Below are 15,695 nucleotides of genomic sequence, written 5' to 3' on the forward strand. Positions count from 1 at the left end.
CCTAACTTTGTTGCGTAGACGCAGTAGGTGGTTGCCACTCGAGGCTCTTTTAATTTAAATAAATTTTCTTATTTCTTTGTTAATCAAAAACATTTATACTTAATATACGTATCCTAATTTATTTTCGGTGTGTGAAATCTAGAAAAATATAATTATTGTAAGTTTAGTTTGTTAGAACTCGAATCATAAATATAAAAGTACATACAATAAACTTTACATATCAAACACCGCTATGTCATAACAATGCATCTGAAATAATAATAAAGTTCAGCCAATTATAATGAAAAACCCGAGTGCACTTCTAATATCGTTGAAGAATGAAAACGCGTAACATTATATTTAGAACAGTGTCAATTTATTCAATTACTAAAAATGTACTACAAAAAAATCTGCTTGGAATTTATTTGGATATATGTATGTATTTATTACGTTAACGAATATATTAATAAAACAGTTCTAATTATTATAAAGAAAGAAATTATATGACGTTACTCTAAAAACATATCTTAAAACGAAATATGTATCGTCTGCATATGCTTTGAGCATTTAAAATGTAACTGAAGTATTACTCAATGAGCTGTAGTGATTAAAAACCTTATTACGTTAGTGACACTAAAAGTTGTAACGACTGGCCAATTTAAAAGTAATATTTAAAAAATCTAAATAGAACTCTTTACTTAACTTTTCGGAGATCATTATTATTTATCATTAAAATTACGCTGAAACGTCAATATAAACTCTATAGAAGAGTAAAGAGTAAATGCGAGTAAGCTTGGGCAATAATTAAATTCCATACATTTAACACGATCATTTAGGTGTTCTAAAGCTCTGTGCTTCATAGATATCTCATATTTTGACCACAGCTCATACGCGGTGTTGCATTGATTGATCCCGTGAAATGATATTAAAATTCGACGTTAATGTCTTAAACGATGTATTTAACATTGTCACAGATGACCAAACTTGGATCTCGATTTATGATTCTTAAACCAAGGAACAAAGTAGGTGTTTCCTTGAGAAGAATTGACGAGAAAATTTAAGAGAAGAGAAGAATAGAGAAAATATAATCATTTGGTTCTTTGAGTTGAGCATGCTATTAAGCAATCATTGTTCTCAAAAATAATAAAACAGTAACAACAGGGCTGTACACTGGGATGTCTTCGCCCGTTCCATTAAAGTCCACTCAACAGATTCCGGTTTACTTTACACCATGCGTTCCAAGTAATCAAGAACGAAACTCCCGAAGAGTCCCCTCTTCTGCTTTTTTCAGATGCAATGTGGTGTCAAAAAAACTTTCCGTATTACCTCTCGTATATCTACGTCTTCCAAGATGCGAATAAGTAGTGCAAAATACTTATTGCAGTGAAAACTGTAATATTTTAGAACATGTATTCTAAAATATTAAACATTTTATAAGAAATGTGAATAAATTGACAATTTAAACGATCATCGTCTTCTATTCCGCTTCGCTAATAAATAGCCACAATCAAAGCACTCGTTAACGAAATAAATTAAATACGTTTCAAAGTTGTATTTCAAATACTTTTTCTAAATTAATACCTACGAGTACTGTTAATTACATCGTCAATTAGCTCGTTTCTTTGTTACCGATGAAAAACCATCGCACAACAAGTTTGAAGCTGAAATATCGTCTGAACTATCTACATCAGTCGAGTTATGTAATAAACCAAAATAAACAATACGTATAATTTATTGATCATGTTAATATGTACGTTATTTTACTTTAAATCTTTTTTCGATCTTGTAAATCTTTTGGCTAAATTTATTTCAAGATTAAAAATAAAAATTGAGAAAGAAAAAGTAATTTATTCAGAAAATTATTTCTTTAAGTTATTTAAATCAAAATTATGTATAAATGATATCAGAATGAAAATAACCGACTTGAAATACCTCCCGTATTATTTACATATCATAACGTCCCATCTGTTTGAAAAGTCCACAATATTTTCATATTAAATGTAATATAAAACTTCAGTCGAAATTTGATGTTCCAAGTTATTACGACCTACACACATTACTTTATTCATTGTATTTATTTTACAAAAAAGGACTGTACGGGCTATTTAAAGAAGCTGGTATTCTAACGGTCGCTTTGTAATATATTTTTAATGACATGTTATTTATGCGCCATTATTAGAAATATCATATGACAAATAGCCACATGATAAATACAAGATATTAAAAAAAACTCGTAACACTTAATTTTCATTTTAAAAAGTAAACAAATTCCGCACTGATCTTGGTGTAGGCATATTTAATAAAATTCCACAAGATATCTAAGACTTTTCTTGTCTTAAATTTTAAACTAAAATTAAAAGTCTATCATAAAATACATCCTACTATAAAATTCAAGTTTCGAAGTAGTAGTTTCCGAAAAGTATGGAAATTGGTTTATTAACTCAATTACATGATTGTTTTTATAATGTACACGTGAAAAATTGTTAAATTGAATTTAAAAGAGCAGACTGTTGAGTTTCCGGCCGGCTCTTCTCAACAAATCAGCGTTCCGAACCGGAGGTAACTTACAAATCATAATATTAAAATGATCGACGGTTCAAAAGCGCATGTAAATGTTTACTTGAATATAAATTATATGAAGATATTATGAATTAGTTTTTGAATTATCAAATTATTTCTTTATTAGTTTATTCATATTTTTTCAAGTTCAGATAATTTAAAGTGCTAGAAGAGTTCGATTTTATAGAAACTATAATAATAGAATTAAAAATAAAGCTACGAGGTTTTTAAAAGCGTCCAGATTCTTAAAGAGTTCCTTACAAATTGAACGGGTTTTTAGTGACCACTTTCACAAAAGTCCTTTACCGAAAAAAAGTACTCTTTTTATGTTCATACATTAGTTAACAACGTATTGTTATTGGAAATTTTTACGGAAATTAGTCAATCGTTTTCATACTCCTACTTATGGTATTTAGTCTTTTGAACTTCAACAACAAATACATCACCCACCAACTATTTGCTAACGACATCGTAGTATTTGCAAAATCGATAAAGGAACTCAGTGCGATACCCCAAGTCCTTAATCATGTTTCGCAACGGGTGGGCCTTAGAATGAAATTGGATAAGACGTAAACTATCAAAGGCCCATGTTGAACAAACGTCAATATTAACATAGTTGCAGGCTAGTTTTGAAGTTGTTGACTTATAGAGGATTGGTCAAACTAAGTCTAGACTTTGAGAAACAGGTCGAATCAAACTCTACTGAGTAGCGTTCTGGAAAGTCGTCCAACATTCTCTAGTGCCTGAAAGAGTCAAAAGACGTCCTAATTAGAGTCGTCTGAAACAAGCGGCTTTCAACTCTTGGAAATCTAAAGGGGAAGCCTATGTCCAGCTGTGTATGTCCTTCTGACGAAATTATGATAATAATAAAATTCCTCTAAAACAGATATCTGTCTTTAAATAGATAACTAGTAAACACTATAACTAAAATTTTTCATCGTAATATCACCTATCGGTTTTCAAAAGTTTCGAAGACCAATCGAAATAAAAGTTGATATTTTCGTCTCTACTTAAGATACTGAACATAGAAAACTAACTTTATCGCTGCAACGTTCCGACGATACTATAACGTTTCTTGCTTTTAAACTTCAAGGACGAATTGTCAACCTTCGCATTGAAGAAAATCATGTAAATAAAACATGTTTTCTTTTTTCCGAAAGATGTATTTTCTGCCCGGGACACGCAACCACCGGAGCGAGTCAAATTTCAACTTAGGATAAGCCAGCTGAGCCGAGGATTACTGTAGATCATTTATTCCTTCAGACGGCAAATTTTCATTGAACTTAAAATCCTTACCTTAAAACATAACAATAAAATTTTATGTTAGTATAAAAGAATGTTAAAAAATATGTTTTTATTAATTTAGAATACTCTGACTACACTGATCGCTTAAATTCTTTATATATTCTTTTTCATTTCGATCTTTTTATCATCTTTTAAGCCATAGGATATCCATTATTGGACACAGGCGTTTCTAATAAGATTGATTGAAAGAGACCTACATCCAGCATCTATTGCCGAACTAAACAAGGTCGGTATAAAATAATTCCTTTATCTACAATAATATTAATACTTACTATTTAAATCAATAGTGTTTAATACAAATTATTTTATTTCCTCTTAAAATATATTCTATTGAATTACTTAAAAAAATCCCAACCAGTGCAACAATTATGTAATGAAATTATTTTACCACAAACACAAATTTTGATACCGATATTGCTTGTGGTTATGCTTTTGTACTGTTTTCACTAATGATGTGTGGCGTGCATATCGCGCGCCACTCAAACACCAAGCTCTTACCCACGTGACCGTCAATCGCATGGCGGCGGCGGCAGTGAAACAGATGCATGACAGATGGCGCCACAGTAGACGCAACGAAAATCTGCATCGCGCTGTTGAGAGTCTCCGCGCTCATTATAAGGGCTAGCGGAGGTGCGGTCAACGCAGGAAGAAGCAACTGAAAATCAAGAAGCGACCGACGAACAAGAAGCAATCGACGAACAAGATACAACCGACGAACTACCGAAGCAGAAGAAGCTACCGAAGAACAAGGAGCTACCGTACCACGACCACTCCTACAGATGCTTGAACTAATGAAGATGTAACTTATATTTAGACTCATGAAACTTTCTATTAAAAAAACTCTGATATGGTAAACCTTTTTTTGGAAATGACAATTTTTTATTACCAATTTCTTTAAAATGGAGCTTAACTTTTAATAGAATATACTAACTTTATGATGCCCCGTTTGACGCTTAAATATCATCATGTGATATATATTTTTCTGTTATAAACAAGGCTTTTCTACTAATTATTCTACGCACTACTTATAATTACCATGTCTTGATATAAAGACGATACCTCATGTAATTCCAGAATTTCTTTTTTAAATTCACATTCTCGTGATATTTATGACGACATTTATTTATTACCATTGCTACTGTATTTTTTTCTGTTTATAACGTTAATCGTCAGCCATTTGACCAAAACGGAGGCGATTTGTTAAGTTTGGACGCCATATTTGGCAATTATCATCACTCATGTTTGCAATAACAACGTCACAAAGCCGTATATACCGCGGCACTTGAATTGTGTGGGCTTAAACGTCCGACATTCTTATTTCAAATATGTCTCAAGTGTGGTATAAATTACCGAAATATTTATTACATGGTTTTTCATGAAATTTATACTAGCTCAGTAACAACGAAATATAATTTGCAATTATTAAGTTCCCATATCAAGATTCTTATATTGCTTCTCTTAAAAAAGGTATAAGAGCTTATCAAAAACACAAAATTACTTTTTAAAGTTTAAAAAAGATAATTATTTACTTAATAAGTAGTTGAAACTTTCGGTAGAGTAATAAAATTTATCGACTTATATTAATACCAGAAAGCTATCACAGTGTTTATTATTTAAAAACAGTTGAAGACCACCACGATAATTTCAGTTCATATAATGTACTCATTCACAATTTTATTTACTAATGCTCACCTACCAAAAGATTTAAACCAAATGAGATACGACATAATTCGCCAAGTCTACGCTAATTAAAAAAATCCTGTGGCTTTGTAAATAGCAACATAAAAGGTTACGATGTAATTAAATTTTAATTATTACTCTAATACTTACAATCTAATTTATTATAATTTATATCAAAAACACAAAAGCTTTTGATTAAAATATCAAAGAATAAATGAGTTGTATTTAATCCTGACTATCAGGTAATTATCAAAAAAATATTTTTCGTAAAAATGCACGTATTTTTTAGCTATCAAACTTTAGTCATTACGGAATTTATTCATGGGTAAAAATCCAACTATCATCCTATTACGACAATTATTATTGTAACTTATGGAATGGTATGCGATTAAATTCAGTTCAAAATAAAAATATTTGTAATCTAATATTCACTTCAATTAAACTATTAATTTAAAGCAAACATAAATAAAAATCTTTCTAGTCAATAACATAACTGATTAATACAGCCGTAAAGAAAAAATATACAATTAATGATAATATTCAATTTTATCCCAGACTCTACTGTTCTATAGAATAAAAGCAAGTAAAAAATTACTTAAACGTTATGTTATTAATGGATTATGTTGTTACTAATATTTTATACAATATTAAAGGTAAAAATCCTAAATCTTGATAATAAAATTTAAAGCTGTCTAATAAAATTAATATATTACAAACGGTGTTTTACATAAACATTTTTATTGCAAAGGCAAGTGAGAAAAAAACTTTATGTTCAGGCCCGTTCGCGTCCCTCTATCAAAGTTTATTAGTTTTTAAACTACTATCACTTCTGTATGCTTGTGTTAAAGAACGGTAAAATATATTTTAATGTCTTGTAAAATTAAAAAGACCAGGTAAATATTGCTTTCATTGGGTGTTTAATTGATTTTATGTCGAATAGTTTTAAGCAATGAATCTGTACCTAATTTGTCTGCAAAAAACTGTATAGCTTTTAAAGCTACTTCGAATCAATTTGTATAAAGATATCACTCTGAAATATGTTACATTAACACATATGATGAATGTTTATTAAATACATATAAATGTTTGAAAATATGTATAAATTAAAAAAAAAATTATTTTAATAAAAATAAACATTTTTCGGATCCGAGTGGTCTGCACACAGTACCCACACCAGATATCACAATGCCTTGAAGAAGATTGCTAGCAAGAGAAGACATTTCAAATTAAGAGCTCTTTTAGTGTCTAAAGTCGTAAGCCAGATGTTTTCTCTTAGGTGCAGTCAATTTTCTATTCAATTCTTTTTTATTTGATGTCGTCTGATCTTTCTACAATGTCTCATACAGTAAATTAATATATAAAAGACACCTATAAAGGAACACATAAAAGAACCATTATTTATACAGTAATTAATAATGTACTTTTTACTCATGTGTATTGCAGGGGAATCTAAAATAATAAGTAAATCCGAAATTAAATAATCTTTAGTATATAAATAAACGAGAACTTGGATTCATTAACACCCTGCATAGTTTTCGAATTAAATCTTTTTTAACCGTAATTACCATCTCGACGATGCTACGGAAAAAAATTCAAAATGGTCGCAATTAATTCCTCGCTTGCAAACTTTGTTACAGTTATTATTCGAAGTTATATTGCACATTGATCACAATATTGCGTTGAATTTCTAATTAAATTTTAATTCTTTTATTTAAAATTTTGTTTCTTACTGGTAGCTTTCCCTCGGAACATTTTCTCATGTTTCAAAGTATTTATTCTTTTAATCAATCTTATTGATTTGAATATTTAATAAATTATTTTTAAACTCGTCTACAAAATTTAAAAGGCAAGCTTCATAACATTGACTTTTTGGTTTATATTGAGTTCTTCTCGAGTGGCCATATTTAAAATTTTATGACTCTTTTCTCTTTATGGGTGCTCTTAATGTCCCATATATAAATCATCTCGCCATTTTTTTCGCGTAAATGTCACCCACATATCCATACCCACAGATCCAGATATATAGGGTAATTAATTATAGATGTAAAAGCTTTAAAGAGGTGAATGAACACCTCGTTTACTGTTAATTAATGTATGAACCAAAGAAAGAAGTATCCAAAAATCAATGGTTTTAGAAATAATAAATAACCTAATGATAATATAATAAGAAAAAAACATTTTCATAATTCTAATTACTCCGATAGATGCTCACTGCAAAGCAAAGACCTCAAAAAAGACCGATCTTGCGCTGCCCGCATCTAACTTCGCGCGACAGACTTATGTCATCGTCCACCTAGTTGGGGACCTATCACACGCCGCGTCTTCCGGCTCATAGTCGCCACTCAAGAACCTTTCGGCCCCAACGACCATCAGCAGCACGAGCGAGCCCCGTCCAATGCCACTTCAAACACTAGATAGATACTACTACATATTAAAATTGATTTTGTCGGTCTCTGCAGACTTTGTACTACTAGAAGTTATCGGCTTATCGTATTCCAATCTCAAAGAAAATTAATGTTACATATTCGCATTTCAGAGATTACTCTATACAGAGTATATAGATCTTTAAAAAATTTTGCTGACAAATGAGCTTTAAAATTTTCAGACCTATCCAAGCCCCCTGTACGATAAGTCTATTCTCACGTTTATTGTCTACAGAGTGCAATTTTTATGACATTTTATATTTTATAAGAAAGTGATACACAATGCGGTATCCCAAAAGTAACAATAATTAATTTTGTGAATTAAAATCCTGTGCACGTTTCATTTCTGGTACGGTTCTCTTAAAACTTTTCTAACTCGATAATAGCCTAACAATCGATCGAGCTGTGGTTTAGGCCTCTCAGGCTTCATCGAATCAAATCAAAATGGCCTTTATGCTCAAGTGTATATACGTTCAAGTGAACTAAGAACTTGGCAGCGTCTCAAATCGGTGGAACAACCAATGTTAACTAGGGAGAATTCCCCATACTTTTTATTTGTAAGTATGCCGCATTGTAAGGATGTTATAATATATTAATAGTACATTCGGAAACATCATGGCAGAGTACACCGTCCACTCACAAAATGGCACAGACGACTGTATTAAGAAGGCCATTGAATGCAGGCCGCTTCAACCGGTACTACTGAGAATCTACTGGCGAGGACGTCCAGTAGCAGACATCCTTTGGCTGAATCATGGAATAGTCAAAAATTGGGTAATGTGGTAAAAAAATTAAATTAAAAAAGTAAAAATAAAAAGTAAGTAAAGTAGAAGTAAATAAAAATCTTTGAAAGCTGTTAAAAAAAATTACGTATTCATATTTCTTTTTTTACCGGTAACTGGACAGAAAGGATGGTCACGGGATTTTAAATGATACAGCTCTACTCACAATGCGATGTTATTTTTACAGTGATTTCAAAGGCGAGGTTCAGTGTAAATTCCTGTTTTTTTGAAATCTGGTTTGATTTCCATACAGGTTTTGTTGCACATGAAATGTTATGTATGTCTATTCATAATAAATAATACTAGTCTAACTCGTTAACAGTTAATAAAAGTGAATAATGCTAAAACAAAATTTTGTCTATAAACTATCTAGTGGTCTTAAAAATATCTAGTTCCGCTGTTTACAGCCAAAAGTTACACAACCACTCGATTAAAATGCACCTATCGCGCATCCTGAAATCATACAACATATATGCTAGCGCATTGGCAGACTTCGACATGTTGATTAACAGTCCCGCACGTTCTCTAAATACCTAGAAAAAACAGCTTCCTTTCCTGACTTTCCTGATACTTTTTAGAAAGTACTTATGAGGAAAAAATGAAATTTCTCGAAAATTTTACAATTTTTGGAAAACATAATAAATATTAAATCCTTTAAAATTATCATTTATCATTATAATCTATTAAAATTAGACAATTCCTTTTGTACCTCGCACGCTTTACAGTTAGCTTTAAACTTCGGACCATTAACAGTTCAAGTATTTATCAATAACAAAACTTATTAATTTATTTAAAATATTATCAATTAGTTTTAAATAAATAAATTGTAGTAGTTTCGATTCTCAATTTAAAATTTTAGGTATTTCTTATTTTGTGTATCAATTACGAGTATATAGTATGTGCTTGGACAGCAGCGTCCTCTGCGTGCGATAATATCACACAGCGATTACTAATCGGCTTGCTAAGCGTGGCTATAATTGCAAATCCTTCCTTCCTGAGCCTTTTAGTGGGCGTGGTCTATGAGCCGAAACGATGACCACGTTTATCAATCTATTATTTTATTTTCTCTATAACAATGCAACAAGTCAACAACTTCTATCAGTACACATTCTGTCGGGAAAGCCAGTTTAAGCCATTAATAATTTAATCCCGAATAAATAAATAAATAAGTTAATAGTTAATCCTTAAAATTTCTCGTTTATTGTCAACAATGCATGTTAAATTAAAATTTATTCTAGGTGTACAAGCACATATCTAGACATATACTAAATATACTTCGTTCTTTTAAAACAAGGTAACTATGTTTTGTATCTATAAAGTTTACAAAAATAAACAACTTTAAAACAAAATGAACTTGTTCCTAACTAGAAATGAAGTTTCAAGTACAATAAGGTTTTTCATCGGTCGTCATTGTTACAGAACAGCACCGTATAATACTAGTTAACGTCGAAAGCGTTGTTTATTCATTTCTTCTCAAGCGTCTGTTTCTCGGTCTCAATTAGCAGTGCTGAATCACTTCTGCAACTTTTGTTTAAAGTTATTTCTTAAGCGTGACTTGGCATTGTTTATCACTCTCTATATAACACAAATGTTTACTCGTAGAATATTGTATAAAGTTGTAATAGAAAGTTATATTATATACAAATGAAGTACAGTGCATTCAGGCAGCTTGCCAAACCAGAGGCCACTAAATGCTATTATAGTGTACACGAATACAATGGGATAATTAACTGCAAGTAATCCTCATATCTAAGTGAAACACTTGTGATACAAAATATCTTCATAACAAAAATATAAGCGGTGACAAGGACATTCTTGTTTGACTATGAAAACTTTTTACCTGTAGGAGTGAGAAGTGACGAGAAGAGATATTTGTCAAACAAAAGCTATATATAATCTTCAACGTCAATATTTCAGTCGCGGAACATCTATGGCTGACCATAGGACCTTCCTCACAAATTTCCGCGCTTAATAAAATAGTATGTGTTTAAGAGAGCGGCACGCATATTTAATACAAGTATTTACTTCACTGTACCGAAATAAAGAATTATTTCGGTACTCACAAAAATTAAGCTCGCACAATCGTAAAAAAAAAAATTAATCAAACGTCATTGTCATTTTAGCCCACAGATGCCCACTGCAAACCATACGCCTCCGCCAAAGATATCTATGGGGGATATACTATAATCGCCACGCTTGGCAATAGAATGGGCGATCGCAGTATCCAGTATCCCCTGCAAAATTTATTTGTGAGCAGTAATAATTCTATAAAACCAAAACAGAAAGTGTGATTTATTTAAGTTTGTATCTCGGGAAACGAACCCATGGCACGAAAATAAGCTCATTATTTACAGATTTAATGTCTTAATAGTAAACATCTATTACTTAAAAATAACTTATCTATTATAAAATACTGCAAGACTTCAATAATAACGTGATTACAGCTTTAGTATTCTAATGTTAATGTTATAACATATGGAAAAGGCTTGATGGTAGTCGCTTTAATTGATCTTGTTGGAAATCTATGGGAACAAACCGTCTGCCAGTGGACGTCCGGAGACTGAAATTGTATGATTAATTTAACGATAGTGATTATGGTACCTGACACTTTTTACTTGATTATATCATAAAAAAACCTTAAGTAAGTTTTTATTGGCGTCAATTGATGACTTAATTTCTTCTGTAGTATGTATAGCAAACGAAAAGTATTATTTTTACTAATTTCTTTCTTATTTTACACTCTATAAGAACCTTTCTAAAATAAAAAAGAATTATGTAAAAAAGCGCCGAATTTTCAGGAGCCATTATTAAATATTGAACGAATATTTTGCGATTCATTTTCAGCTACATGCTTTAAAGGAATAAATGTATAGGCCGCGCGCAGTCAATTAATGTATGGTACGTCCTAGTAAAAATCAACGTTTTTAGAAATCATAAATAATGTAACGATTGCATGAGAACATAAAGCATTTCCAGAATCCAGATAACTACATATGAAAACGAATTATTGTTTATCTATCTGTCCCTGCAGACTTTGTACTGACAGAAATTATTTCCTGACGCATCGCAGTAAAAAAAAATATTTTACTTATTTCAGTGATCATTTTGGGGGGGGGGAGTACCTCCCCGTATCGGGTGTAACACGGCCTGCTCCACTCCCGGTTGACAGAAGCACGAGGGATCCTCTTTTAGTTTAAACCTATGAAGGTACTCAGAGAACTCCCCGTGAGATAAGATGACCCCCCGATGACAAGACCGCGCCCATCTCCATGCTGCGGAGCGCGTGATAAGCCGCGCCGGCGTCCGGGATAGTGATCATATTATATAGGTTAACTGTAAATAGGTGAAACAAAAACGAAAACTTTTTGCTGATAATATACCTAATAGTTAATTACCCTGTTAAGTTTAAAAATACGTGTAGATTATAAATATGAAAAAGTACATATTTATAAAATCTTTAAAAATGACTGATTTTATATATACCTCGATCGCTAAGCACTTTGCAAAGTCTGCTGATTTTTATAACTAAAGAGCGTGTGCGGTGCTTACGCGATCGTACATTGAAACGGGACTGTAGCAAAACATTTTGTTTGTCCAAATGAAGGCAAAAACGCGGAGCTGTATGGCGTTGCGCCAAATTCGTATGTAGAGCACCTGGGCTCCGTAAAACACAAGTTCAGGATTTGTGGTCATTAGCAGTGGCTTTATAACTGTAATATTGCTAAAACTTTCTGTAAATAATGGCGTCGGAAGTCGTTAATCTGAACTCCTATCACGACCAACAGCTTAACTGAATGCCTAACGATTTACTTCGTTATCATATTTTAACCGTCGTCTCAATTGTAATCGCTATATACATAATATTATAATAGCATACGTAAAAGCCAACGTAGCTAAAATAGTTTATTGAGAAGCGTACAATCTTACATAACCTATAAAGTAAAGTATACTCATACCCATCCCAAGCTGCATAAAACTAATAACTCTTACTCTCGCAAAATGATTACAGTATTACTATACACTCGTAATAAAATTAAGAAGTTCATTAAACAACAACATAAAAGAAAAATTTTGTGATAGTAAATGTTATGAATAAATTTCTCTACAAATGTATTAAAGATGTTTTGAAGACGATCTTTAAGGTAAAAAAAACACCTAAGTTTGTTGTGCCTCGATAAAATCTCTTTTAGATTTAAATCAAAGGATACCTTATAGGGTAATTCATCAATCTAATTCAAGTCTCTGTCAAATTGTGTCCTCCTGGCTTTTTTCTCGTAAAGTATATATAGGTCACTTTAAATGATCTTATGTGGAAAATAATATTATCAAAATAGTTAATATATATATCAGATACGCAAGAATATACATACATTTTTTAATTAAATCGAGGTTACACCGTACTGCCAGGAAAGCGTGAAATTGTTAAAATGCTTTCTGGATTAAATCTAATACCTTCACAAACATTTTAATCCTTTGAAGCAACATTGGCTACTAATTGATAACTCCCAAAGAACGAAGTTTCGTAAACTAACACAGACCACCGAAACATCGCCCGTTCCGATATCGGCGAATATTTTATAAGTTTCTCGGACGACTTGATCTACAGTCGAGTGGCTTATCACTAGAACTTCACGACTTTTGCCTTCAAATATCCGAAAGGTAAACTGTTGAAATGCGCTAAAGCGTCTGTAATATCTTTTTTCAGTCCTCCGACACGTTGATAATATTTGGACATTTTAACCTGCCTTTTATTAAATCTTAAATCTAGCAATAAAAAAGTGAACAATTTTTTCAATGTAAAATTTTTGCAAGGACTCATGAATATTTGTGAGAAGCGCAAATATTTATCCTTTCACAGGGGTCGCATTCATTACGTTGGGAGTTTTCCCTCTGACCTTTGTACGTGAGTCACGATATTATATGATTTAAAAAAGCTTAGGTAAAAAACTTTCGTAATTTCTAACAGTGCCATAGAACAATTTATAACATGTAAGAATATTAATATTTTATAGACATTACATAACTTACGACAGTAGACTTTCAAAAATAGGCAACAGAGGAAGATTGAAATTGTATACGGAGACTGTATATTGAGTCGTCGGTCAAGACCTGGCAAGATCTTTAGAATGTAACCTGCTGCAGTTGCTTTTAAAATATATATCTATAATCACATATAAATAGTAACATATGTCGTGGAACCTTCCGAACAGAAACTTTTATAGTTAAGTAATAAAAGTCCTAATTCTATTAAGTTTTCCAAAGAATGGTTTTACATCTCTACTACATATTTCACTTTTACGAGCCATAAAAATAAGAACGTACCGTAAAATGCGATAGACATCAAAAAATGTTTATATATAATTTGTTATTGTTTCTTTGTAGAAATATTTTTTAGCATAACGTATTCAAAGAAATTAAAAAAAAGAAAAAAAATATGTAAAGAGCCAGTAATAAACGCAAATCATAAGATGATAAAAACAAACCCATCGACGATTTGTCTTCGTGATATTGGGCTATCTTTTTAAAAAAAGATGAATAAACACAATAACAGCAATATATTCTCAAAAATCATTAATAAATTCAATTGATTTTTTGTTTAAATTACACAATAGCTCTGCAGTATTCCTAGTTCTTATAGTGGCGACTTCTTTATTTACTCACTTCTTATGTCGCACACTTAATGCCCAAATCATTCTCTACTAGTCATCTATTCGGAGGGTGCAAAAATAAATCAATGTATATAGGGGAATACCATAAAAAAGCAAATAAGATTAAGAAACGACGTAAAAATAATGTGCTCTAATAATAATTTAATTATAACTGAATATTAGCATGTATGTAAACATATACAATTCCTTTGAATATAATTGTGCAATATATTACGTGCAATAGGTAATATATAATGAAATTCAATTATTTTAGTGATTAGCTTGTCAAGCTACAGCTTTCGAACCTTCACTTTGAATGCACAACGATTTGGTTTTGCTAATATCAAAGAGAAGCGCGTTCCAGGCAAGAATAGATTATATTTTGTGATTGTGAGGAGGACATTTAAGTAAAAGGTTGCTCGAGGAACGATTTTTTTTTTGTGTACTGGCGCCAAACTGGAACTGAGAAGATAACGGGGAAGTTGAAGTAAATCTTTCGAGAGACTTAAGTGGGGCCCCATTTGATAGACTACTTAAACTCGTTGTTGTACATATTTTTAATAAAAAGCCCTGGACAGCACCACATCAATAATTATACTGACGGCCGTGACTTATTTCAAGCATAGAAATAAACGTTGAAGGAAGACTCATGCGCTGTCATGAAATATATAGCTACGTTCGTTAAGCCTGATTTTTTTAAGCTTTTATACAACAAGAGAATACTTATGAGGTTTATTTGCTTAAACTGTAACATGACAATGGCTGGAGCAACAAGTAACCTCCAACATTTTGCAGCGAGTCAACCCTAGGGTTGGAAACTTCGAAGTTATTAAATACGTCTCTATTAATATTTTATTAAAAATTAAAATAAATCGACTTTGTTGCACACAAATCTTCATTTATTTTATTTTTTTATTTATCATTATTTTAATAACTTTAATCAGTGTTCAGTAAATCATGGAATTGTACGACGCAGAAACATTGGTCGTTTTAAAGTTCGACTCTTTTTCTATCAGGATCTGGTCTTAAATTATTGGCATTTACAGATTTCGCAGGCTTTAGGAAGTAATGCGGAAGGCGCTTAACCCAAATTTCGTTTACGTAACTTAGCTCGTGGGTTCCTTAGGAAACTACGGTAATGTCTTCTGCAATATTAACGGATTGCGAGGTCGATGATTTTTTAGATTGAGAAGTGAGGTCACCTGGACCGCAGAGAGAGGCTTTGGCCTGTCATTCAAAATATGCTTACTATTCCGACTCAAAAGTGCCCGAGACGGTCATTCACTGGATAATAGTGTTACCGCTATGGAAAGCTGTAC

Source organism: Battus philenor, unplaced genomic scaffold (genome assembly GCF_028537555.1).
Source record: "Battus philenor isolate CCGP_79_NKW_IND1 unplaced genomic scaffold, ilBatPhil1.0.hap1 SCAF_19, whole genome shotgun sequence".
Lineage (NCBI taxonomy): Eukaryota > Metazoa > Arthropoda > Insecta > Lepidoptera > Papilionidae > Battus > Battus philenor.